Source organism: Dermochelys coriacea, chromosome 26, assembly GCF_009764565.3.
Source record: "Dermochelys coriacea isolate rDerCor1 chromosome 26, rDerCor1.pri.v4, whole genome shotgun sequence".
Classification (NCBI taxonomy): domain Eukaryota; kingdom Metazoa; phylum Chordata; order Testudines; family Dermochelyidae; genus Dermochelys; species Dermochelys coriacea.
The window spans coordinates 2,041,557-2,068,034 of record NC_050093.1 but is presented as its reverse complement, the minus strand read 5'-3'; the positions used below and the strand labels follow the sequence as shown (position 1 = coordinate 2,068,034).

The following is a 26,478-nucleotide window of genomic DNA, read 5'->3' as shown; positions in this document are numbered from 1 at the left end:
AGTTGCAGAGGAACCAAGTCCCTCAGCCTGCCGAGCTCTGCTCAGCCTGGCCTCCCAAGATGGAGTGCGCTGTCCCCCTCAGCTCTGCTGTGTCTGAATGCACCAACCAGCAACTGGCTTTCCCCGACAGTCACACACATGTTTGGCTCTTCCTCATCCAGCAGCATTAATATCGCAGTGCAGACCGTTCCCTGACTGCAGGTCCAGGCAGGAGAGGAGCAGCCCCGCTTCCAGTTCTGACGCAACATGGGTTTTCTTCACAGGAGCTGAGCCTAGAAACCAGAGAGGGTTTACGCTTCCTCCAAGAACAATGCCGGTCCTCTGCGCTAGCTTGTTAATAACCATCTGGTTTCCTTATCTCTTGGGCTGGTTTATTGTTCCACACGCCATTCCCTGCCCGGCCGGGACTTGCTGGCTGCTATCTGCCCTCATCTGTGTGCAGAGGATGCAGGCCTGACTCTGGAGGAATGAGCTCATGGCCTGGCATGCTTCCCCAGGGGACAGACAACATGCTCAGCCTCCCTGGCAGCTGCCTGTCTGCCACAAGCCATGTGTTCCTCGCCCCACTGGCATCCCCTCTCTGTCCCAGTTCTGCAGATCAAGCAGGGGCTCTGGAGAAGAGTACCGGGAACCTGGGAGTGTATTCAGTGGGGACGTGTGGTCTTTTTACTCTACAAATGTACAGCCCCTAGCACAGGGTCTCCCTGGTGCAAATAAATAGTAAGTCCTCAAGATCCAGAGCAGAGCTCTCAACTTGCCAGGGAGGGAGACACAAATGATCCATGCAGAAAGTGTAAAGTGCTGCGAAATCCCTTCCTACAGTGTCAAGGCAGTGGCGCTGCAACATCTGTTGTTGGGAATTCCTGGCATTTAAAACAGAAAGGGGGGAGGGGGAACATGGGGGGACCACAGGGAACGCTGCAGGATCACCCCACTGCAAGCGCCCCAAGTGGGGAGAACCCTGCAGACACAGCCCTAAGACATGTTCCCAGCCCGACGCAGCACCCACCATGCCTGGGCGGAGTGCATCCACATTCACCATGGGGCCCTCCTCGGCAGGGAGAAGTTTTCAAACAGCAGCATTTGGGATTTGTTCGTTATGGAGTTACTGGACGGCGTGCCATGGGCAGTGGCCCAGTCCCATCCTATCACGGGTGCCTTTAAGGTTCCCAAAGCTACGGCAATAGGATGGGTCTGCTGGCTATTCCCTCGCAGGAGGGCAGCCGAGCCTGGCCTTGCCCCGGCCCCCAGGGAGAGCGAGCGAGGAGCAGCTGTTGGAGTTCCCTACCTGCAGTGCTCTTTGCAGGACCCTGGCCTGAGACACCCGCCCCAGACAGAGCAGCCACCCGCAGAGCTGCGCCTGCGAGACTCCAGTGCTATCGCCCGGCAGCTCCTGGGCCCAACTACTGGCTGCAGACACAGAGCAAGTACCTTGGAACTTGCCCTAGGAGCCTGAGAGCATCAGGGCCAGGCAACTCGAACGGCATTGCATACCACTACCCAGAAAGGCACCATTCCTTTCTCTCCCACTCTGCCCTGCAGGGTGCTGCACAGGGCTGGCACGTCTGATGCCTAAAGCGCCAGCTGCCATGTAGCCTTTGGGAGGGGGTTGGCCTTTGTACAGGTACAGCATGTCCCTGTCCCACCAGCAGGCCTCGTCCTGCCCTCGACAGCCCCAAGGGGGCTCAAACATCATGGCCCAGTCAGTCCTTGGCCTTGCCACTGAGTCTGCAAACCAGGGGTGAGTCAATGCCAGCTGTGACATCAACAGGAAGGACTAGACCAAGAACCCATCCCGCCATGCTCACTTCACACCTGGGTCCCGCACAGCTGGGAGCTCCCAGCCAACCCCTTCCCTGCCCGCCCCAGGAGACCCCTGTAAGTTTTCCAGAAATTTTGCAAAAGTTCTCCCGCCCCCACTCTGCTCACAAGCCAATTCGCGGTTACAACTGCGTGCAGAAACAAGGCAAATTCCTTAAAGCACGGAAAAGGAATGAGCTTTGGGGAGCCTTCAGGATCACTGAAGGGTTTCTATGGACTCTTTCTTTCCATAGGCACGCACACATGCCCTGCACTTATGAAGTAATCCCAGTGGGGATCTGACATCAGCATTCATTCCGGCTGCTCAGGGCTGGTTGTCAGCCAATAACAATCTCCACCGTTGACCAGCTGCCATCTAAAGGTCCAGTTACGTCAAGCTGAGCCAACAGGAAGCCAGGACCCCGCTACAATGCTGCTTGACAGAATCCCGGGGTCTTGTCTGCAGACTCCTAGCCAAAGGCCCCAGAGGACCCATGTTTCACCAAGTCCTCTAGGGAGTTGGTCCAGCAGAACTTCCTGCCATAATCAATTCACTTCCTCATGCATGAATAGGCCAAATGTCAGAGAGCTGGAACTGGGCAGCGGAGCAACCCCACGCCTGGCAGTAAATACCATGCAGGAATTACACCAGCTTCTGCTGCTACGCTAATTCGCCTCCCTCTGTTCCCAGCCAATGGGGCTGTGCATGGTAGACACTCTGTCTGGAAAAAGAGTCCCCCATCTCTCTGCTCCAATGTGGTTTCAGGAGCTGGGGGAACAGTGGACGCCATAGCTTCCCAGTTAGCATTTGTGGTGTGCTGAAGAGTTCATCCTTGAGCCCTGGGATATTGAGGAAACTCATCTGTTTTCCACCAAAGAGGAAATCCAAAGGAGCAAAGCCATCTGTGATGGGAAGTGCAGGGTGGCTGCTAGGGGCAGTTTTATCCCACTCAGCTTTTAATGCAGAGTATCGGGACATTATTCCCCTCGCGGACACGCACAGCAGCTGAGTTATTAGCTGAGGTAAGCTAAGAGACAGCCAGGCAGCAAACCAGGGCTACAGGGATAGCTCAGAGTGCCAGAGGGGGACACTGGAGCAGGACTTTGCTGTGGCACCAAACAGGACAGGAACAAAGTAGCTTTGCTGAACCAGCCAAACCGGAACTAACAATAAATGCCCCCAGCCTTTCCTGGCAGTCATCCGGCCCATTATTTCTAAAGCCTCCGGAAAAGCGATCCTAGCTGCTCCCTGGAGCTGACCCCATGCCAGGGCAGCGCACCACACTCTGCAACAGGTGGTGAGCAGCATGCAGGATACGAATGGTTTGCAGGAGTCCTGGTCCCATCCTGGGCACCGAGGGTTGGGAGTGGAGAGGAGGGACAAGGCCCCACTGGCTGTCTGGAGATGCCCACTCACACTCTGCTTCTGGGATCAGCGGTTGGGCGCTGGCTGCCGGGCCGATGGTCTCTCATTTGGAAGGGGCGAGGAGCCTGCAGGTGGATTCTGCCAAGTGTTTAGCACTGGGGGTGGAGGTGTCGGCTGGAGATAGATTCCCCAGGCAGCTGCGTTCCAAGGACAACTGTGAATGGCCGGGCCGGAACTCTCCCACGAGCAGGCAAAGCCGCTTTCAGATCAGTAACATCCTTGTTGGCTTGATCGAGGGCTTCCCCGAGGAGCCCTTCGGAGAGCGCCACATCAGCGTGCTCCAAGGAGCTGCGTGATGCAGGGCGGGTCTCCTCCCTGCTGCAGCAGACACGCAGCCAGGCCAGCTGCCCGGTGGATTCCAGGCAGAGCATTCTGGCCCGGGGAGATGGGCTCTGCAAGTGCAGCTGGGAGCCTAGTGCCAGGGAAGAGACTTCACCCCACAGTTCATGCTGGGGGCCAGTCACCCGGGGCACAGATCTCACTTGCAGCAGCAGGACGGCTGCATCTCCCCTCAGTCCTGCTTAAAAGGACAGCGTCACTCAGTGCTTGGCCAGCCGCTTCCTTTCGGCAAAGAGGAGCTTCCCACGGGGACTTGCTGTTGGTACCAGCCTCCCGGGGGGGAAGGCTAGTAAGTCCTGAACGTGGAGAGAGCACGACAGGGAACATGGGGGCATTTTGCAGGAGCACTCACATGCTCTGCCCCCAGCTGGTACAGGCAGCTGCCCCTCTGCGGTCCAAGGAGCTGGATCCTACACCCAGCCATCAGCTCTTTGAATTGCAGGCATTCTGTGCAAAGCCTTGGGGGGTTAGGGTTAGGGCACAGGACACAGTTAGCAATGGCCCTGCGCTAGTCTTTGCCAGCACCACCAGTTATTAAGCTGCTGCTAAAACTCAGACCAAGGAGGGTTCAGCTGTCCAGGCCACAGACCCAAGGAAGAGAGAAGTCACCATCTGCTTTACCCCTGCAGGGTTCTTAGAAACCTCCTTGGGGCCAGGGGCCTCCTGCTCCCTCTGCCCCTCTCTCCCGCCCTGCGGACATCTGGCTAGGGAGAAGACCACGCTATGCTAAGCTAACTTGCTGCTTTCAGCCTGCTCCTTAGAGCCAAGGTCTCAGCCAGCTGGTGAGAGCTTCCCAGGGCCAGGGACCCCGTTGGCCAGCACTGGGACCCCAGCCCTGTCTGTCACGGTCAGGGCAGCACCATGGATACCCTCCCTTCTGGGGCCTGACGGGACCCAGGGTGGAATTCCAAGGGCCTGCAAATGCCACTGCTCCAATGTTGCTGTGTACACGACGGTTGCCATGGCGAAGAGCAGCTGATTAGCTGTCAAGTGGTTGCATGGCAATTAGTGCTCCTTAATGTGGAATCCCTTGATCACGCAGTCCATGTGACCTAGCAACTGGCTTCCTGCTCCCCATATAGCACTAACCACTGGCCTCCAGAGCGCCCCGAGGCCACAACGGATTTCCCCAGCAGCCGGGACATCTGAACTCTGCTCAGTCAAGGCGGGGAGCCTGGGGGTCACCCAGGTTTGCTGCGCAGCCAGGTGGGGACAGACTCAGAGGTGCAGCCCAGAGACGTGCCAGGTCCCACCTTACCAGCTGGGGTTTTCCAAAGTCCCAAGCACCCAGAACTCCCCCGGGAGCCAATGGGAGACATGCCTGCTCCTCACCTGGGCCCAGGCCGCTCTTCCAGTGCCCTCCGCTAACAGCAAGGCTACACCTCCCACAATGCCCCAGTGCCACTGATGCGCCAAGCAGAGGAGAGACTGCAGCATACCTGCCCGAAACCGAAGGGGAATTTTCCTGCCCAGCCCCTCCGCGGCTGGTACGCCGCCGCTGAAGAAACTGTTTAATATGGATTATTAAAGTGACGAGGCCTTGGATAACCCTGGCTAACTGCCTACTTTCCCGTGTGGATTTATTTCTTTATCTTCTTTTATAGACTTCTCTGAGCTAATAATTCTCTAGCCAGGCCACCTCAGAAATTCAAACTCAGCAGGAATGGGTCGGGGTTCCCCTCCAGACAAGACCATGCACTCTCTTATTCATTAGTATTACAGTCGCGCCTAACAGCCCCAGCTGCAATCGGGGCCCCATTGTGCTAGTTGCTCTACAGACACATTGTAAGAGAAGCGGAAGAAATTTGCTGGTAGTTTCAGGTTATTATACATCACTGGAAACACAGCAATGCAGGTGTGATGTGTGCACCGAGATGTGTTACATTGGCAGGATTTTGCTCCAAACAGCTTTCAGGTGGTGTGTCAGCAGCTGCTTAGGAAAATGGGAATCACTGTCAAGAGGAAACCGGACAGAGATAACACAAATAGAGCACGTTGTTTACTATACGACTGCGTGTCCAAAGAACAAAGAAGCTATTCCCATGACCAGGCCAGGTGAAGCAACATAGATGGCAAGGAGACTTAAGAACAGCAGGTACATGACAACCAAGCACAACCCTCCAGCACAACCTCTAGAAGAGTCTATGAGCTAAACGAGAACTCTGTGCTGAGCAGCAGGAATCACATGAGGGACGAGGCAGTGCCCTTTGGCAGAGAGGGCACCAACCCCAAATATTCCCCCCTTTACTCCCAACCCTTAAGAAGTTACAGGTCAATAACTCAAAGCACTGGCTGTTTGCTCAGTTTCTAGGCCAGTGGCCATTTCTAGGCCAAATTTTGTCCAGCCAAGAGGTCATGTTGGCAGCCCGAGGACCACTCTTAATTAGCACAAAGGAGCCCAATGCAAAAGCCACAGCCTTCAATGCCACTTCCCAGCCGAAGCATTGCAAGCTGGACTTGTAGGCTGCTCCACTGCATTACAGACCAGGGCAGGTACAGGCCAGGCTGTGTAGCTCCATGGCCACTGTTTGCCTAGGAGGTGGCAGCTGAAAGGTGCTCGCTGCTAGAAGGTGCCTGGGACTCCTGGAGGCTGCTGGCAAACGCCAGATAACAATAAGCCAGGGAAGCAGGCTTCTGGTGCCGATGAGAACTGAAGCCCCTTTCCCCTCACTGGCTCACGAGGCCAGCAAACCCCACACTGTCACATCGAAGAGTGGGACAAATGCTGTTCCAGCTCCTATCCAAAGAGTGGCAGCGGCAGACACGGGCCTTTCAGACTCTGCTCCCTGGCACCCAAGGAAGCCGTAGAGCTGCTTGCTAGGAAGACTCCTCCAGCTAGTAAGAGAAAGAGCCTGGGCCCCGCGGGTCATGGACGCTGGCTTCTGATCTCCAGGCTAACCCCCCAGGGAGCCTGCCATGCTCAGAGCTGCACGGACGTGCCTGGATGGTGCCTGGACCAGCCTTAGGGGCACAGTCAAGCACCTCCAGGACGGGATATCATGGGCTTTCTGGTGTGGCAGAGGGCTTGGCAGAACAGCTGCCAAGCAAACCCACTGCTGCTGCCTGCCCTAGCCAAGTGAGCAGGGTCCAAAGACCCAGCAAAGCCACCCAAACACTGGGTCATTAGCATGAGGAGAGGGCCACCCCTTCCCCAACATGCCACATCACTTCACCCCCTCAACCCAAGCAGGGACGATTCCCAGTGTCCCTAAATTCCCTGATGGAGGCAGCCCAGGACGAAACCAGAACCCAGCAGCTTGTCCCATCTGTCATGGAGCAGCTCCTAGAACCAGAGGCCTGCCCCATCCCCAAACCTAAACTTCCCTGCTGCCAGGGCAGCCTCTGATGCCTTGTTCTGCCCTCCTTGACTAAGAGCAATGGATCCCTGTCCTGCCAGAGGCCACGCTCCCCACCTGCCCTGCACCTGGCTCCCCACGAGGACTCTGCCTGTTCCACTGCACCCTGCAGATGTTTGGGTTTGCAGCGATAAAGCCTGTGCTATTAGCTGAACTGGCTCTAAACACCACAGGCAACCCCCCACTCTGGCAGTGACCCCTTGCTAGAATTTCTGCTGGGAAGGGCTAAGCGTGGCTCAAAGTCCTGCACAGTGTTTGTTCCCTCACAAGCTCACCCCCTGTGATGAAGTGGGACTGTTCTTAATGTTTCCTCTGAATAGTGTGGGGGTGCCCCAGTTTCCCCTAGGCAGTTCTTAAGTATCTAGGGGGTGGGATAAGGGTGTATGATCATTGCAGAGCCCTAGACGGCAGGTGTGTGCAGGGGTCTGGACACAGAGAAGGGCCAACACCCTGTTTCCTGGCAGCTGATGGCCTGGCCCTTCCCCCCTGCAAGGTGAGAGCTAAAGGGTTGGAGAACAAAGGAATCAGGTGCCCTCCTGGCCCGGGGAAGGGACAAAGCCCAGAGGAGGAGGGGCTGGAGAGAGTCAGTTTGGGGCTGGCTGGGGACATGGAGTGAAGTGCAGATGGGGTTGTCTGGCTCCCTGCCCCCAAAATGGACCCAGCTGAGGGGTCCTGTTCTCTGCACCTACAAGGTCTGGTTTAGACCATGTTCCTGTCGTCTAATAAACTTTCTGTTTTACTGGCTGGCTGAGAGTCACATCTGACTGCGGAGTTGGGGGGCAGGACCCTCTGGCTTCCCCAGGACCCCGCCTGGATGGACTCGCTGTGGGAAGCACACGGAGGGGCAGAGGATGCTGGATGCTCCGAGGTCAGACCCAGGAAGGGGGGGAGCCGGGTGAGCTGTGTGTCCTGCAGACAGGCTGCGCCCAGAGAGGAGACTTCCCCAGAGTCCTGCCTGGCTTCTTAGGGAGCAGCTCCAGAGCATCACCTGGGGACTCTGGGACAGCTCCACCCCCGCACAAACACAAGCGGCTGAGGAGGTGCCAAGCAGAACCAAGAGCCGGCGGGCACTGCTCAGGCAGCACGGACACCCGCCTCAGTTTCCCTGCATTCTGTGGGGGCAGTTACCCACATCCCCGAGGGCTTAGGACCCCAGCCTCCTTGTCTGAAGCTGTGGCCAAAGCTGGGGTCCCAAGCTCTTGGGGACATGGGTAACTGCCCCAAAGACTGCATGTGTGCAAACACACACTTCAGCGTTGTGGCTGTTCCGCCGGACACTCTCACGCCAGGAGAGGTGTTAGAGGAAGAGGCCCAAGGGACATGGCCCTTCTCTGCCCCCCTTACGAACAGGAGCCGGCTCCCACTCCCCCATACAGCGGCAGCCCATCGCAAGGCATGTCCCCAGGGCAGCTCTCCTGATCTCTCTTCTAGCACACAGCATGGGCACGGCTCACACGCTGGCACGGAGCTCCCCAACTCCTAAGCCTGGGGATACACAACGCTGTGTGGTGTCCTGCGGGATCTCAGTCCAGTTCCTAACGTCAAGGGCACCGCATCTCACAGACAAGCCTATCGTGCTGATCCCCATCGCTTCAGGCTCAGTAGAGACACAGAAGAGCCAACTGTCCATGCGGACACTCTCCAACCCAGAGGGATCTCTGGCCGAGAGGTGTGGATGCAGCCTGTGGGATGGAGGCTCCGCTCCTCAGAGCAGCCAGCCTCTCACCACTTGCTCATGCCCATCCCTTAGCCCACCAGGACCCTTCCACTCCATAGTCAAGGTCTCTGCAGCTCCCCTCCTCATCAGCTCCACCCCTTCTCCCCCTGCACAGCCTGGTAGCGCTAGCTCTGTGTGCAGCCTCCCACTCAGCATGAATAATCCACAACTAGTTTAACATGCCGGATGGGGGGCTGCGAGGGGGGGGGAGTGTCCCGGCTCCAGGCCCCTGCAAGTTACTCACCAGAGCTTCCATTTCCTCCTTCACTTAGAGTTGCCGATATTGAACCACTCACTCTTTCAGCCTCGTACAGAGATTCAGAATTTTAGTCCCAGGGTAGGGCTGCACTAGAGTGGCTCAGCTGTAGCATCAACACTTCCTCCATCCACAGAAGGGGGGTTTCCATCTCTGTAGTTAATCCACCTCTCCCAGAGGTGGTAGCGAGGTGGATGGAAGACCTCATCCATTGACCGTACTGTGCTGCACTGGGGCTTCGGTTGGCTTAACTACATCACACATGGCGCACACTTCTTCACAGCCCTGAGCGACATAGCTAGGTCCATCTAATTTTTAAGTGCAGACCAGATCTAAAGCTGAGTGATTGCTCAGACAAGAGGTTTCTGATCCGGGCAATAATCAGGAGAGGAAAATGATCCCTAAAGCATTTGTGTCCGAAATTCATTAATAATGGGAAAGAGCTTTGACTTGAGACCCCTAACTGGTCTCTCTGCTGGCTTTAACCAACAGGACTGGAACAGCCCCAAGTTAATGGCAGAATCAGCCAGTAGCTGGTTTGACATCCAGAGGTGGGCGCCCAACACAGAGACTGGGAGTGGAATTATTGTCAGTTAATAGGCTCTTTAGCTCCAAGTGGCTTTTATGGAGCAAGTCCCTGTTTTATTTCTTTTAGATCGCTCAGCAGCATCTGAGTGGGACTCAGACTGAAGCATCCGATGAAGTGAGCTGTAGCTCACGAAAGCTTATGCTCTAATAAATTTGTTAGTCTCTAAGGTGCCACAAGTACTCCTTTTCTTTTTGCGAATACAGACTAACACGGCTGCTACTCTGAAAGACTAAAGCAGAGAGGCTCCAAAGTTCGGCAAGTCAAGAATAGCTCCTATCACACAGGGCAATATGAACAAGAAGCACCATGCTGGTGAATTCTGGCCTGTGGTTTTCAGCTCTAGTTATCTACCGCCTGGGTGCGGGGGTGGCTTTTCTTTGATTCGAGACAGCAAAGAGTTTTGCATTTGCTGGTTCTTGGACAGATTTCTCCCTCTTTCACTCCACACAGGAATTGAAACCTCCAGGCCATTCCTCCCCTATGTTTTAATCAAGCTCGATAACAATCTTATTAAGTGCTAGTCATACTTCATTTCTGTTGTCAGCACTAAGCCACGATAAGTATGTAGACGTCTGGAGTTATAATAAAATTACATTGTTCCATGCATTTTAAATTGATTTTAAATGGAAAGGGTGGCAATTGCCAGGCTTTGCCAAGATGTCGCCGTTTCCTCCTCTTTCCCTTCACTTTTATTTGAGTTTGAATTTTGCGTGGTTGTTGAAAGGTGCCAGGTTGACCTTCCTCTCTGGCCCATTCAGCTCTCAGCCACCTCCAAGGCCTTGTCGTCACTGCTAAAGAAGAGTGTTTTTACCCGCGATAGTGGAAATGAGGTGAGGTCAGCGCCATCTCCCCACCTGGGGTTGGCCTCACCTAGTTTGCCTCTCAGTAAAACCAAAGCGCCTTGTCTTCCCTGTGTTTCTACTTCGGGATAGCGTGTACACTAGTTAGCTCCCCGATATCAAAGACACTTTTTTTTTTTAAACCAGGAAAGACACGGCCTCAGACTAAGGGCCCCACTTAGCGCTACTAGCAAACGGATCGACACTCCCCACATTTTCACCAGGGGTCCACTGAGCGGCTTATCAGCTACTTAAAAACCAAACACCCCACATGCAATCTCTTGGCCACTGCTGCTTCAGGCAAGGTTCACACCGCCATCCAGAGGGGACAGTCTCATCCTCTCCTCTTACCAAGAGGACGTTTTGATAGAGTTGGGCAGTGACCCAGGCTGGCTGTGCCTACTGCAACGAGAGGCAGCGGCAAACCAAGATAATGGAGAACCTTCCATTTTTAAACTTTATAAAGGAAAACCCAGAAATTTGGCAAGAACATAAATAATATGAAGTAACGTCAAATGCTCGTTCAGGAGAATAATAAACTGTAAGATTACCATCACAATAAGAGAAATTTGTCAACGACAGGCTGTGCCACGGCCACGAGGGAATGAACCCCTCTTCTCTCTGGCTACGAAGTCTAGCTTCATCCCTCCTATGCAGCAGTGATGCCCCTTCCCTTCGCTGCTGCACTGGCCACCCTTCTTTCCAAGAAGCCCACCCGTGAATGACAGCTCCTCACCTGGAGCGCCACCCCCGAACCCCAGATGCCCAGACAGCACCCCCACCCCCAGGCCCCCATGTCCCAAAAGTCAACCTCACCAGCCATACACTCTGTGTCCTGCGCAGCCAGGTTCCCTTCACGGTCCGGCTCCATCAGCAAATGCTCTCTTCACCATAGTGCCAACTCTTTACGCCTCCTTCTTCACTAACCCCCTTCCAACTGCTCCCTTTGGGTGGATCCCAAGGCCCTTGCCCAACTCCCGCTGGCCTCTCTCTCCGCAGAACCACAGTTGCAGGGCCCTACCATTCTCTCTCTAGGTGGAAACTGCCACAGCTGCTAGGGCCAGGGCCACTACACTGGACCAGAACAAGAGCGTCTGATCACTAGGGCCAGCAAGGGTCACACCAAAGCAGCCTGGAGATCAGGGCCCTGTTTTGCTGGGCACTGCACAGTCAGAGACAGTCCCTGGCCCAAAGAGCTCACAACCTAAGCAGACAGGGCAGACACAGGCTGGGGGAGGGTTATTACCACCACCTATTACGGATGGGAATGAGGCACTGAGACATTAAGTGACTTGCCCAAGGTCAAACGGGGTGTCTGTGGCAGAGGCAGAGTTTGAGCCGAGTTCTCCTAAGCCCCAGCCCAGCGTGGGTGTTGGCCACCCGGCCATCCTCTCACCTTGGAAGCAAGTGGAGGGGCAGTCCCTCTGCTTGATTCCAATACAAAGGCACAGAAGCGAGTCACTGAGAGGAGATTGGAAAGTTTGTCTAAGAGCGAGACACCATCCCCCTGACAAGCTATGGAGGAGGGGCAGTGCAGGGGAGCAAGTACCCCACTCAGCTAGAGAGAGGAGACCATGGGGGCCCTGGAAAGCTGCTAGGGAGTCCCTTGAGGGAGTCCCCTCCAGCTTCAGTCCCACGCTATAGAAGGCTGCATTTCCCTGGTGAGCAAAGCAGTGGGGCATGGGAAGCAATGACGTCTCTCTCCCCACTCCTGCACAGAGGGGCCAGGCGGCTCAGTTACACCTGCAAAGCCCTAGGAAATGCTTGGACGAGGCACTCTGGGCCATCACGAAGCAGAATGGAGCTTGCTGCTGCCTTGCCAAAGGTTAAAAGCAACCTCCCCATCCCCCTGCACTGCTCATTCCAGTTCCCTCGAAATATTTACATAAGCATTAGCGAATGGATGTAAGCCAATAACCCCCCTCTTGTTTTAACCCTGGCATTTCTCCCCGCACTCTACTCCTGCTCACCTCTCTGGGTAGGAGTGAGCAGAGGTGCCTTTCTCAGAGAGACACACTCTGGCTGCTGGGCAGGAATCCCAGGGTGAAACTCTCTGGCCCGTGCATTGCAGGAGGGCAGCCGGGACGATCCCAACGCTCCCTTCTGGTCTTAGAGTCTACACAGTGTGAACACACGCACCCCTCTTCCCAAGTGACAGGTCTCAGCACTTCACAGGTCCCTCGCACGCTAAGCCTGAAAACTCAACCCCCTGGAACCTTTGAGGGGAGCACAGCGCCGTTCTCTGCCACTGCCAGCCAGCGAGGAGCCCCTTGCCCGGCCCAGCCCCTTTGCAGGAGAACCCGCACTGAGCCACATAGAGGGGGCTGTTCCAGGAAAATATTTGGAAACCAATTTCTGGATATAAAACACATGGCAATGGGGAATGCAAGCCAGCCCCTCCCCGAGGTCTGACACCCCCCAACTCCAGGCCCAGCCCAGGTCACACTCCAGACTCCAGGATCACCTGAAAAGGCAGGGAACCCGACGCAAGCCAGGCTGGGGAGGGCAAGCGAACCAAATCCAGACACGCCTCAGAGCTCCCAGCCCACCCTGCAGTACTCAGGGGCTCTGTCTGGGCCCCCCGTGTTTCTCTGCCTGAGTGCTGGCTCTCCATAGCTCAGCCCGCACATATGTGTCATCCATGCCCCATGCGCGGCAGGCTGGGCTAGTGAGGACAGTGCCGGCCAGTAACCGGGCTCTATCAGCTGGAAGGCAGCCAGGATTCTTGCTGGGTCCTTTGGCCCGTGGAAGTGAAACATGGTAAACTCAGCTTGACGTGCCAGCATACAATCGACACAGGTTATTAACCCATCCCTGCCTGCAGCAGTCAGAGTGACACCCAGATGGGGTCATGTGCCCTGCCTGCTCTAAACACACGCCTCTGGAAATACAGCTCCACTCCCAGAGCACTAGCCTGCCCTGAATAACAGCCTGCGGAAACCGGTAGTCACGTACTCCAGAGCGACCCCTTTCACTCACCTCAGCTCAGACGTGAGGGGCAAACTAACACCTCGGAGGGAGGGGCTCAAGGAATTGACTGGGCCAGCACACCCCAGTCAGACCCAGCAGGCAGGTCTGCTCAGCTCCTGGGCCAGCAGCTCCATAAGCCAGAATAAGGCATCTCATGTTATCAGCCCCAGAGGTGGCTCCGTGCTCCCGCATAACCACCACGGGAGAGCCAGGGCGGGTCAGGCCCAAGACAGCCCACCCTGCACTGCATGGTTCATGGGCTGTGGTCACAGCAAATGGATACTGAGCCAGGGCACCAAGCCACGTCTCCCCTGCTCCCCAACAAATACCCCACCCCCACAGCACCAGCCTGCATTCCCCCTCCGTGCACATGCCCCACAGCACCCAGCCAAGTCCCCCACCCAGATGAGCCCACATGCAAGCCATGGCATCAGGCAGAGACACCCCCCTGCTAACATGCTCCTCCCCCCCCACACACGGCCCAGAGCACCAGTCCCATCATGGTACTGATCTAGATCCCACGCATGCCCCAGTCACTGGAACAGCCTTCAACAAACCCCTTGACATCAGACCTCCCACCCAAACTACACTCTGGCACCCGACCTTGTGCCTGCAGCCCCGGAGCAGACCCTCCTGACCCACACATGACTGTGCCATGGCTGGCCCCCCTGACTGGCAGACACTGCACTGCACTATGCTCCTGGGCATTATTTTTAGCACCTGCGGGCAGGGTGTGTGTTTACAAACAGAAATGCACTATCACCTACCGAACACAGTGCTGGCCTCGATAGGCCACGCGCCAAGCCGGCCGGGACACAGTCAGAGGTTGGCAGAGTTTGGGGACTGGGTTGAATTGCGTTCCGGAGCCCTTCAAGCAATGATCTCACACTTTCCAGTTGTCCCAACCGCCTTCCAGATCACAGCAAGATCTCCCCACCCACCCCGAGTTCCACATCTGCCCTCACCATGTCTCTCCCGCCCCCTCAGCGCTCCCAGGGGAGAAAGACTCACTCGCTCTTTCATCCAGGCTGCTCCACATCTGCACCGTGCCTGTGTACCACTGCAGAGCGAGAACCCCCCATGCGTGTGCATGAGAGAAGGCAGCGAAGTCTAGGGAGTGCAGGCCACAAAGCCACATTACTCATAGTCTCCCACCCCGGCCCCTAGCTGTTAGCCCGAGGGAAGCCAACATCTCCTTAGAAGGCCTTTGCTGGAAGGGGGACTCTGGGATAGAGCAGCAAGAGCTAGAAGAAGGAATCAACCCGCGCCCTGGCCACAGCCTGTGCCTGAACAGCTCTGACAAGCTTCTCAAGTGAGTCAACCCTCCAGCTGGCAGAGTCTGTAAACCCATTAACAAGTCCATGTTGGCTAATTGGTTTGCCACAGAACAGGACAAGCCCAGTCACTTTCTCACATGTTTCCCTACGCTGCCCTGTGTCAGCGAGGATCCCCGTTCTCCTCTCCTGAGGAGGACACCCTCAGAGCACCCAGCATGTGGACAGCAACCAGGTTCAGGGCTGCCTGACACGCTCCCGACTCAGAGAGCTGGGAACCTCACCCCCCGGCTGCTGGCCAGATGTGTCCTGCTTAGGAGCCCAACGAGAGCAGGGTCTCTGGAAAGATATCCAACATGCAGCCTGGCTTAAATCAGGTCAGGAGACCTAGGGCAGCCCTGCTGTGGGTCCCAGCGGAGCCAGCACACTGGGTGGTGCAGACAAAGAGCCCAGGGCGATGAGCAGAACCTCCCCAGGCCAAATTATTTGACCTGAACCAGGCCTACTAAAATGCATGCCTACTCCTGGAGCATCTCCCCTGCTGCTGCCCACGTCCCCCATTTAGAACTGCAGAGCCAAGGTGGGGTCATGCGTGGGGACTCTGTGTCTCAATGTAGGCACAACAGGCCCAGCTGCTATGGCGGGTGCCGTACAAGAGGCTGTAATAAATCAATCCACCCCAGCGTGGCTCCCGAATCCTTCTGGAGCCCTCCTTAAGCAAGTGAGCCCCTATGATGCTCTGGCTTTGCAACCCCCATGCCCAGCCCTCCTCGTAACCCCCCCAGTGCAGCAGCCTCATGCACAGCCTCTTGCGAGGCAGCTGAATACGCCTGCATTTGGGGTTTTCATCAGCTCCGCTACAAACCCCAGACACAGCCCAAAGGGAGAATCTGTCCAGCCTAGCCAGAGCGAGCTCCTGGGGAACCACAGGTGTGGCCTGGCATGACCAGCCTATCACATATCTCACAATATTTCAGGTTTCTCTTGAAGTCCCTGCTCCCAGAGTCATGGGAGGAGGCCAGAATCTCAGCTGTCACTGAGGTATGTGAGTTTCCCACCCTCCTGGTTGTGAAAACCCACAAATCTGGAGCACCTGGGTTGGCAGACAGCTTTCCCTCCGGCACGCTGGGGACCTGCGGCGCCCAGGCTTGACTACGCAGGGGGACAGCAAAGGTGGTCAGGCCTAGCTGAGGCACCTTCGCTTGCGGGTGGAGTGAAGCTTTGATTAAAAGCGCTGGAAAGAGAACTGCAATTCTCTGAGGAAGGGGCCTCGCTGTCCTGCCTACAGGCAGTGGGTGGAATTTGGAGCGATGCTCCAATATCAGACAGACTGGAGGGATGGGGAGTAGGGGAGTAGATTCATGCCAATCTCTGGACAGGTCACTAGCACAGCTAAATACAATTACAGAGGAGCCCAGGTTTCTCTTGGCCATAGAGAAACTGCGAGGGCTCACTCCCCTCACCCCAGGTAATACAACAGATCAGAAACAGACACGGGAATTGAACCAAGGAGTCCTGATCCACAAGGTTGTTCATCTTCTGGGTAGGAAAATAACCACACGTTTCTCCGGCACCTTCAAACCCCAACGCACTTTATAGGCTGCCTGGCAGCGGAGAAAGCTACATGCAGCTGCCTCTCTCCGCTTCCCGAGGGCACTGGACTGCAGCAGACACCCCAAGCCAGAGGCTCCCACACTACCAGAGCACCACAGCGGGCAGGAGCTGGGTTTGCACTGGCGCTTTAATCCCTAATCTAAAACAAACCCTGGGACACTTGCCATTCCCAGGCCTGGGATCTCCCTGGACTCTTTTACAGCCCTTATCGGTGTAGTCACTGAGTATCTCACACTCATTCCTGCAGCTGAGGCTCCCAGCCCCGGGAGGCAGGGAAGGGTTATCATCCCTTTTCCAGATAAGGAGCCGAGTCACAGGAGAGATTAAGGGTCACACAGCAAGGGTCACACAGCAGAGCCGGAAATAGAACCCCGCTCTTTGTTGAGTGCAATAACCACTAGCCCATCCTGCCTATCCCTTGGCTACAGGGCATGAGGGGCCAGGAGACAGAGAGTTCAGCCTCAGGGTCTGCCCTGGTTTTCCTTGCCTTAAAAAGGAATTGCATTCCCCGACCCACACCCACCCTAGCTACATGTAGCCAGGAGACACAGAGCGACCTGGGCTTCAGCTTGGTTTCATTTTGGGACAGGCAGAGGGAGACTAGAGCAGAGAGACGGCCAGACACGCTGGGGCTTTCCCCACTGCTCAGGCTGGCCACCTCTCTGCAGCGGCTTTCGTGGGGCCACCCATTAGGTTTGTGCCACTGTTGTCCAGTTTCTAAAGCATTAATTAGTTTGTAACTCAATTTGGGCTTACAGCAGCCCCGTGCTTTGGAACAGGTCTGTCCCCAGTCAGACTCCACATGGAATCGAGAAAGCCTGAGAGAAAGCCAAGGACGCACCGAGCCCCAGAATCAGAGCCAAGGGCTGGCAACGTGCAGCCCCGACATCTACCCTGCCTCTGACAGAACCGCTAGTGCTGCTTCTTCTCTGTCCGAGAGGGGAACATCTCGGCATGGCATCTCCCCTCCAAACAGGGAGCTGGATTGAGTATGGATCCGGCCTCTTTGTTCTCTACCCATGAAGGGCAGGTGCATCTCTGGAACCCTGCAGGCTGGACACTGCCGGGGGAAGGACATCAACTGTCCCTCCTCAAAGATTCCTTCCCCCAGAACCTTTGCCCAGTCACTGTGCACAGCTAGCAGCAGACCGAGCCCTTAGACAACATCACACTGTGCATGTGCCATTTCCTGTCCCAGGGCAGAAGAGGGCCAGTGCCCCAGGGGAAAGGGCTTATAATCTAGGACACTGAAAGGCCGTGCATTCATTCAGGTCTGAAAAAAGCAAAAAGACTGAACCCTTAGCATGTGGAATTCATTGCCACAAGACACTGAAGCCAAGAGCTCAGTAGGATTAGAGAGAGAGAGAGAGAGAGAGAGTTGGACACTGACATAGCGGGTCTGGCTACGGAACAATCTTTGAGAAGAGATCAGGTGAAGCCAGAGTCTAACCATCTTTAGGAAATATTGCAAGACCTTCCTCTCGAGAAAACCTTTCCCGCATAACAATAATACTTAGCTCTTATATAGTTTTCCATTAGTACAGCAAAACATGCTTCATAATCTTTTGTGTATTTATCCTCACAACCCCCTGAGTTAGGGAAGTGCAGATGGGGAAACTGAGGCCAGAGACTTGCCCAGGATCACCCAATAGGCTAGTGCAAAGCTGGAATAGAACCCAGGGCTCCTCACCCAGAGGCCAGATCCCTACAGCCTGTACCACACTGTCTCTTCTCTTTGCAAACTCCACTCCACTCCCCTCCCCTTCATGTGGCCCATCTGACACCAGTTATGCCCGGAGGGTCTGGAGCAACCACCAAGTGCCAGGAGGGCTCCAGAGAGGGCTGCCTCTGCTGGTAGGATCTACTGTGTCCAGTTTTGGGCCCCACACTACAGGAAGGATGTGGATAAATTGGAAAGAGTACAGCGAAGGGCACAAAAATGATTAGGGGTCTAGAGCACATGACTTATGAGGAGAGGCTGAGGGAGCTGGGATTGTTTAGTCTGCAGAAGAGAAGAATGAGGGGGATTTGATAGCTGCTTTCAACTACCTGAAAGGGGGTTTCAAAGAGGATGGCTCTAGACTGTTCTCAATGGTAGCAGATGACAGAACGAGGAGTAATGGTCTCAAGTTGCAATGGGGGAGGTTTAGATTGGATCTAGGAAAACTTTTTCACTAAGAGGGTGGTGAAACACTGGAATGCGTTACCTAGGGAGGTGGTAGAATCTCCTTCCTTAGAGGTTTTTAAGGTCAGGCTTGACAAAGCCCTGGCTGGGATGATTTAACTGGGACTTGGTCCTGCTTTGAGCAGGGGGTTGGACTAGATGACCTTCTGGGGTCCCTTCCAACCCTGATATTCTATGATTCTCTGATTCTATGATACTCAGGGCAGCGAAGCACAAGGCTGGGGAAACAGGGGGAGGAGGGATCAGCCATTAAGGCCCAAGGAGAACTGCAGCCAGGAGATATACATCTTGGTGGAAACATATAAGGTATGATGGAAGAGAGAGACACATTTCCCTGCATGCTAGCAGCTGGCTCAGCTCCTCTGTGCTCCGTAAACACTGCCAGGCACGCGAGAGCCCTCCGCTAGCTAGTACGCACCTCGCAGGCACAAACAAAGCGCAGCCCAGAAGGCAATGACGGGACCTACCGGGGGAGAAAAAAGGTGGGGCTGAGGGAGGGAGCCAGCCCCACACGTAAATAAATGTTCCTTACATGAAGTTTTATTTCTTTCCTGTTAGGGGAAGGACGTGGTTATGACAGAATCTTGGAGGAGGAGGGCAGAGTAATGGCCCAGAGGAAATTATGCACATTCAGAGCTTGGAATTAGCTTTCCCAGCCAAGACGAAGTCCGGCTGTGCCAAGGCAATACCGTGGGGGCCAAGGAAGCTGGAGCTTGGCAGCCGGATCCCAGTACCATTCTGTGCGCAAGACCAGGGGGGAAGATCATTTGGGTCCCACCAGAGGGAGTCTGGTGCCCAGGGTGCAGTGGGAAAGAAAGGTCCTGTCTGCAGTACGCGGGGGTTGCAGATAAGCCGCGCCCTCCCAGCGCAGGTCTGCAGATGGCTAGGGAAGGTCTGTTCTCAACCACGGGGAAGCCTGTCATCAGTTACAGTCTGGTGAGAGCTGGGTAGCAGCACAGAGCACATTCTCTTCAGCCGCTGCAAACCCAGCGAGTGACTTCGCTGCTTTGACATCATACGCTACAGGCGAGACGTGCGCTCTGCTAGAGCAGTTAGCGCCTGGCTTTTTTCTTTTAGGCTGTTCTGAGGCTAGGTTGATGCTTTACCTGGGCAGGTGCAGCGGTTCCCAGCCGCAGAGGGCTGCTCAGTCTGACACACCGTCACCTGAAGCAGCTGACCACAAAGGCTCCCCTTCACTAGAAACCGCTGTAGCACTTGGCTGAAGCCGGCTGCAGAGGGCTGAAGAAAGCACTCCTCTATCCACACCAGGCAGGGGGAGGGAGGAATCCCCACATGGCACGTGCGAATCTGCCACACAAATGCTGCTCGCATGCCAGGCCATGTGTTACCACGAGCACTGCCAAAGCTTCTGCGCAGAGGGGTCACTTGTGCATGCATGCCTGCTGGCCATGCAGCATCTTGCCGTTTGTCAGGAACCCCACGCTAAGATCTCACTGAGGGCACTGGTTGAACAGAGATGCGAGTTCAGCCAGGTTTCCTTCACTCGCCCCATTGGCCTGTCTGTGCAGCCTGGTACACCCCCCCACTCATTGTGACTCCCTACCACACGGCAGCTGCTGTGCAACTGGCCCTCAGAGTGACTTCAGGACGTTGTCCTCCATTCCGAGCTCCCAGCCACCCACCAGGAGCCTGAAAGGGCCCGGATGACTGATGTGCATTACCCAGCTCTGAGCGCACATGGTCTGTTCTCAGAAAGGACACCGCGCAGCGCTCCTGGCTGGCCTCAGAACCAGCAGCGTAAAATGGAGAGGGAGGACCCCACGTGACTCTCCGTGCTCCGCAGCACGTGCCCTCGTGTGGCGCACTACCCCAGCCATGCGTCTCCAGAGGGCAGCGGGCGTCACTTTGTTGTTCCGCCAGCTAAAATCCGAAGAGATGGCCCATCTGTTCTGCTATGGACATTAAATGTACACAAAAAAAACAGATTGTAGGAGGATCAGTAGCCCTAGCCAGGATCAGGGCCTGCTGCACTAGGCGCTGCACAAACACAAACAGGAGACGGTCTGCCTCCAACAAGAAAGCTGGAGAGTGGGGGGAAGTCTGTGTGCAAATGTAAATCTCCTCGGGCGCGCACACAAACAGAGCTAGCTGCATTTCAGCTGAGTGGTGTGTAAAATGCTTTGGGATCCTTTTGGACAGGAGAGGGGCTATGGAAGGGCTGCCGTATTATTAGATACTGACAGCAGCAATTGTCATCAGCAAAGGTTTGTAAGTTACTGCAGATCCTCTTTCCTTCCCAGTCCCACAAGCTCATGTCTCGCTTCTCTGAGAAGAACAACTTACATATAGCAAACGGCCCACGGGCGTGGGTGGGCTCATCCCCTCCCTGTTTTACACAGAGGTTAAGTGAGCTGCCCAAGGCCCACAGTGGCAACACTGGGACTAGAACTTGGGAGCTCTTGGTGCTGCCTGCCCAGTGCACTAGGCCAAGCTGTGTCCTTAGGAAGTGAAGAAGAATCAGCGACCCCAGAAGAGGCTGGAAGTCACCGTGGGACAGTGGTGCTGCGCTATAAAGAACATTCAGGCCTTGCTGCGTGGCACATCGACTGTCCTCGTGTTTTCTGGCTAGGGCAACATCCGCTTCTGTGCCATCAAGGATCGGCTCAATGACATCTCAAAAACAAGGCGAGGAGCCTCGTTAAACAGGTCAGTGTAAACACTGCCATCAGACCTTTAGAGTGTTTGCACAACACCAGGGGCAAGGCCAAGGGACTCCTGACAGCTCTGCGCATTTGCAAAGGAGGATCCAATACTCCGCTTGCAGCCCTTGGGGCAGGATTCAGCTGCAGCCCCAACACCCTCTGACCTGGAGCAAGTAGCATTGGAGTCTCCCCAGGAGCCTGTGACAGCAGGGAGCCACGTCTGGTGGCATGAGGATTGAGCTACGCATTCTGAACAGAGAAGAGAGCTCCCAAGTCAGGCTGTGGGGCTAGTGGCTAGAGCATAGGCCTGCGGGGTCAGCTATCATTCCCAGCCCAGCTCCAGACTCGCAAGATGCCATTGGGCAAGTCACTGGACAAGGTCTCATTTCTACCTCTGCAAAATGGGGACACCCCCCACCAGGCCCCCAAGGAGCTGGCAAGGATTAACCCAAGTGCTCCAAAACCCGGATGAGAGTAGCTACAGAGGGAGCAGCATTTCAACCCCTAAAATCCACCTGACAGCCAGCTGGGAGGGACCATGCAGCCCACAGCAGGAGACGGGTCCCACCTAGGCCCAGCACAGTGTGCAGAGGTGCTAACAAGCTGGCGGTGCACTGCCAGACAGGACCTGCAGTTGCCCCTAAAGGGAGAGAGTGCAGCCCATGGCAACTACAGGCCCTGGTATACACCATGCTTTGATGGGCCCCGTGCATTGCATGCTGGGACCTGCAGTCTGTGGGGCCCAGCCCATAACAAAGTTTAGGGTAGCTGTGTAAGGGCATCCCACGCATTCCCCAGGGTCCTGGAAAGATGCCATCCCTCCTGGGACCACCACAGCGAGCATACTGCATATGGTTAGTCTCTATAGGACTCAATATCTTGGATGGGCTCAGTGATTCCAATCCCCTAATGCCTGCAGACCTCAGCCCTGGATTCCTCCCCAGCCCCCCTGGCCCTCACTCCGGGTACTGGCCTCTCCCTGCTCCCAGTGGGTTTTCAGCCCCTCTCCTGTATGGGAAAGGCAGAAGAGCTGGGCAGGTTACGCCCCGCAACGTCTCTCCCCCCATGAGAAGGTAAACAACCGTAGGTGCTCTGCCCACGCTGGCCCATCGGCAGTGTTTGCCTTTCGGATGTTTTCCGAAACCAAGACAGGTTAGGGGCCTGATGCACTTGCTGAGCTTCTCTCCGACTCCACTTTCATGCCGCACCAGCTCTCTCCCACCCCCGCCGGGACCAGGACAAGGGAACGGAGCCCCTCGCTGAAAGGCTTATGCTGGATCTGGCCCAGATGGAGCCTTCCACGGCAAGGGACGAGGCTGGGGCTCGGAGCCAGCCAAGAAAGGGAGATGAGCTTAAATCACAATGGAATTTTCGAACAACGTTGCTGCAGCCAGACCTCCTTCCCGAGCAGTGCACACACCTCAATTAGAGAGGGCCAGGCAATGCTCGGGCGTCCGAGAAGAGGGGAACTGCTGAAACAGCAGTTTGTAATGCCTACAATGTCAAAGAACTTGAGGTGCTGATGATGAGTAACAAGTCTTATTGTGCAGAGATTGCTCATAATGTTCCTCCAAGAACCGCAAGGTAATTGTACAGCGAGCAGCTCAGCTTGCTATCAAGATCACCAATCCAAATGCCAGACTGCGCAGTGAGGAAAATGAATAAATGAGCGCCTCCTTTGTGTAACTGTATTTAATAAAATACAAAATCCACAAAAAAAGAGAGTAAATAAGGCATGTCCTGGTGGAGGGACTATCAGGGCAGCAGCACCAGCCCAGAGCAGCCAAGGCCCTTGGGGCTGAGACTGGATCCTGAGCCCAGAGGGTTCAGCCACAGGATGTTCATAATGACCTCAGAGCATGCCTGGCCTAGGCGGCTGGATCGGCAGAGAATGGGCCAGTTTCTCGGACACTGTACAAATGCTCCAGAACTTGGGGTAGATTTGGAGCCGGATTGGGGCCTTTCATTAGCGAATCCACCCGGCCCAGCCAACGATGCCAGCCTGTCCCCATCTCCCATAACTGCCTCTGCACCTGCTTCCCAACCTGCCCACGGCCCACACACAGGGCACCCTCCGGGGCTGGGCAACGAGGCAACTCCCCAGTCAGCACTGAAATTCCTCCCCAAGACCTCCTTGTGACAAGCCACTTCACAATGGTGAGAGGAAGCTGGGAACACTTACAAACAGGTTCTGGCATCAAACGGAGGCCAATTCTCTGGCATAGAATCCTAGAATATCATAGCTGGAAGGGACCTCAGGAGGTCATCTAGTCCCACCCCCTGCTCAAAGCAGGACCATCCCCAATTTTTGCCCCAGATCCCTAAATGGCCCCCTCAAGGATTGAGCTCTCAACCCTGGGTTTAGGCAGGCCAATGCTCAAACCACTGAGCTATCCCTCGCCCCATAATTTACATCATCTTCACCACCTCTCCCTGCCTGGACTCCTCGGGAGTCCCTGTGTGGTCTCTTCCTGTGTTGCGGGCACGAGCAGGGACAGACGGCACCATCCATGTAGGCTCTTGCCAACTGTTTGGACGCACAGCGCAACTTTCAGCTTCCTGCCACACCGCGAGTCTTCCAGGGCACTGGGTCTTGCTCCTGTCCGAGCCGAGCCATCCCCACCGCTGCCAACTCATTGTCCTACTGGGGGATGGTGCAACAGGGGAGTTTTCTTAAAGCCGGTGCTTACCTGACTATTTCAGCTTTCATACAGAGAAGAAAAGTACGGATCTAGACCTTGTTTTTGGCTTGAAAAGTTGGAAAAAAAAACAAACCCCACAACCCAAGCGTGACCTAAAGGCTCAAAAAAGGCCCCAAAATGGACCAGAAAATTGATTCCTATTTAAAATCCCATGATTTTGGGGCCTAACTCCTGAACATTTGCTGTCGCATCTAGCCAGGAGCTCCTTGCTTTGAGCAATAGAGGAAGGTCGGAGGGTTGTGTTTCCCAACACCGCTTTGTAACACCTGGGGTGGACGCCCGGCCCCAGAGTGACCCAGTTAAAAGCCCCGGCAGCATCTCACACACAGCTCCGGCTCGCTTATGCGAACCCTCCGTCCCACGGAACTCCCTGCTCTCCCAAAACAGGATCCCAGCCCACAGCCACCATGAATGTCGCTAGGAGTTCCCACAATCGCTCCCTGTCCCTCGCGACACTGGGGTAATCCAGTGTGCATGCACATCCGCCCCAGCAGCCCCTTCTCGCCGCAGAGGTCACTACACAACCTGACCAAACAACTCGCTCCTAGCTCCTCCCTGCCTGGGCGACTTCTCCAACAGAAGCCCGTTCAGTCCCGCGACGTCCATAAGAATGTTCCTGGCACGCAGCACACAGTGATCCCGCCACGCAGACACGAAGCGGAGTGCGGGACAGCTGGCTCTCTTATTTTCCCTTCTTGCAGCTATAATGAAATCCAGCACCAGGAAGTTCAATGTGTGCCGGAAACCACAGTGCAGGGGCAAAGGGGCTTTTATTTGCCTTCTAGAGTATATATTTTAAATGATTTTTTTAAGAGTCCTTAAGCTAAAATTCCTTGGCCTCCATTAAGCTTGTTGTTCATTCTCTCCAAAGACCACGTGTGAGCTTGCACCAGGGAGGTGAGAAGGGAACAAGAGCCATTGTCCTTGCAGGGCGGCTGCATCCCTGGGTACCTCTGCTGCATCAGGCATTTGGGGGTGGGCGGGAGAAACCAGCACGTTTTCTCCTTGGAATGAGAGCCTCCCAGAGAGCATGCGTGGAGCATTATTCGAAAGTAGAGTGGACTGCAGCTGGGAGCCAGGGCTGCGACAGCTGGCATGCTCCAGGATACAGCACACTCTATGTCAGGCAGCTAGGCTGCTCTAACTGATAACATTCAGCAAGGGAGTGAGCATTGGGAACACAGGCAAGATCTCTAGCTTGGAGCGGCACAAGCAGCCCTTGTGGCCACCTACATTGCAGGCTGCTGGTTGCATTGGGCCCAGATTCACGAAAGCTTTTAGCCTCCTCTCGTTGCAGGCCCCCGTTTTTTAATCAAGCCTAATCCAGTGCTGACAGCCACTGCACCCAAGCCAAGGGCCTGGGTACCTTCTAATCTCAAATCAGCTGTTTGACTCGCACATGGACTCCCTGCTCTTGGGAGGGCTATCGCCCGCACAACTGTAGGGCGTTTCCCTTCCCCCTCGCACGGAAATTCCCCCCTGCCATCAGTAAGTCCTTGTGGCACGTCATCGTCCCGTCTCCTGGGGGCTGTTAATACTCGGAGTCATTCTGGCTGTTGGGTTAGCACAGGGGACTGGTGGCCTGCAATGTCCAGGAGGTCAGACTCAGGATCTGTGATCCCTTCTGGCCTAACTCTGACTGTCAGAACACAGGACTGGGTGTCAGGACTCCTGGGTTCTAGTTTAGCTCTGTCCCTGACTGGCGCGGTGAGTGAGCCATGGGCAAATCACTTGGGGCCCCACGTTTCAGACCGATGTAGCTCGACACCTAACCCCATATCAAGGCTCCACAGCAAGTGGGCAGATTTCCAGATGGGGACTCCCTTAGCTCCAGCTGAAATCAATATGGATTTGGGGGGCTCCTTGTACCTACCCAAGCTGAGCTAGGCTCCCATCTGTACAATGGAAACAATTCACCCTACGCTCATGAGGCTGTGTAACTCAGTGCAGCACTCAGAAGAGAGCAGCCTGTTCTTACCACTCTATGTTTGGGGCTTCCTATGCCCTGGCCTGCAGCATGAGAGGCCTTGAATGTCCCCCTCTTCCCCCAACTTGGCCTGAAGCCCCTTTGAAAGGCTGACCATAGGAGACAGGCCTGGCTAGAGCACTGCCCAGTACAGAATCCATGAGAACAGGGAACATCCTTGGTGAGAAAGCAGGGTTTGGGACCAAAGGGGAGACAGGGGCAGATTAATCGGCTCTCAAGGCTGGTCTGAATTCAGGGCTGGAGAAAGAGTTGGGAGGTTGAAGTCCTTGTTAGCTGCAAGGTGAGGACTGTGGTCGCCGACCTCCACCTCCTCTGGCACAACAGCACTGACGCTCGCCTGGGCAGGAGACAACTTGCTCCAGGGCGAGCCTGAGACTATGGAACTAATGCCCTCAAGAACTAACAAGTATTCCAAACCTCCCCCCTTCGGCACCAAGTAGCAGGCTCATTTCTCTGACCTGCCTTTGGCAGATAGCAGTGTGCGCGCGCGTGTGTGTAACAGACTAGAATCTGCAGGGCCGACGCAGCAGCTAGTGGCAGTGTGAGCTTTCCCCACGCTAGTGAACATGTCTCAACCCCACCCCGACGGGCCACCCTCCACCTGCATGGCAGGGAGAGAGAACAGGGTTCCTCACTCTTCCTTCCAGTCAAGTCCTGGTCTCTTGCTGAGTCAGCCAACAAGAGGCCAGCTGTGAATTTTTTGTAACGTGGACACCTGTCCCCTGAGCAGCAGGCAGGAACCCGTGGCATGCATTTCACAC

The 26,478-nt window shown here is 55.4% G+C and overlaps 1 protein-coding gene and 1 long non-coding RNA gene across 4 annotated transcripts in view; both read right to left on the bottom strand.

The window, feature by feature from the left end:
- LOC119848808 (G protein-coupled receptor kinase 5-like) overlaps nucleotides 1–26,478 on the bottom strand; it is a 65,245-nt gene that overhangs the window by 27,265 nt on the left and 11,502 nt on the right. The window lies entirely within an intron of this gene.
- LOC122457527 lies at nucleotides 653–22,737 on the bottom strand. The gene is made up of 3 exons (XR_006277083.1): nucleotides 22,563–22,737; nucleotides 17,655–17,660; nucleotides 653–662 (listed from the first exon to the last, which is right to left on the bottom strand). It is a non-coding gene; the product is annotated as an uncharacterized LOC122457527 (long non-coding RNA).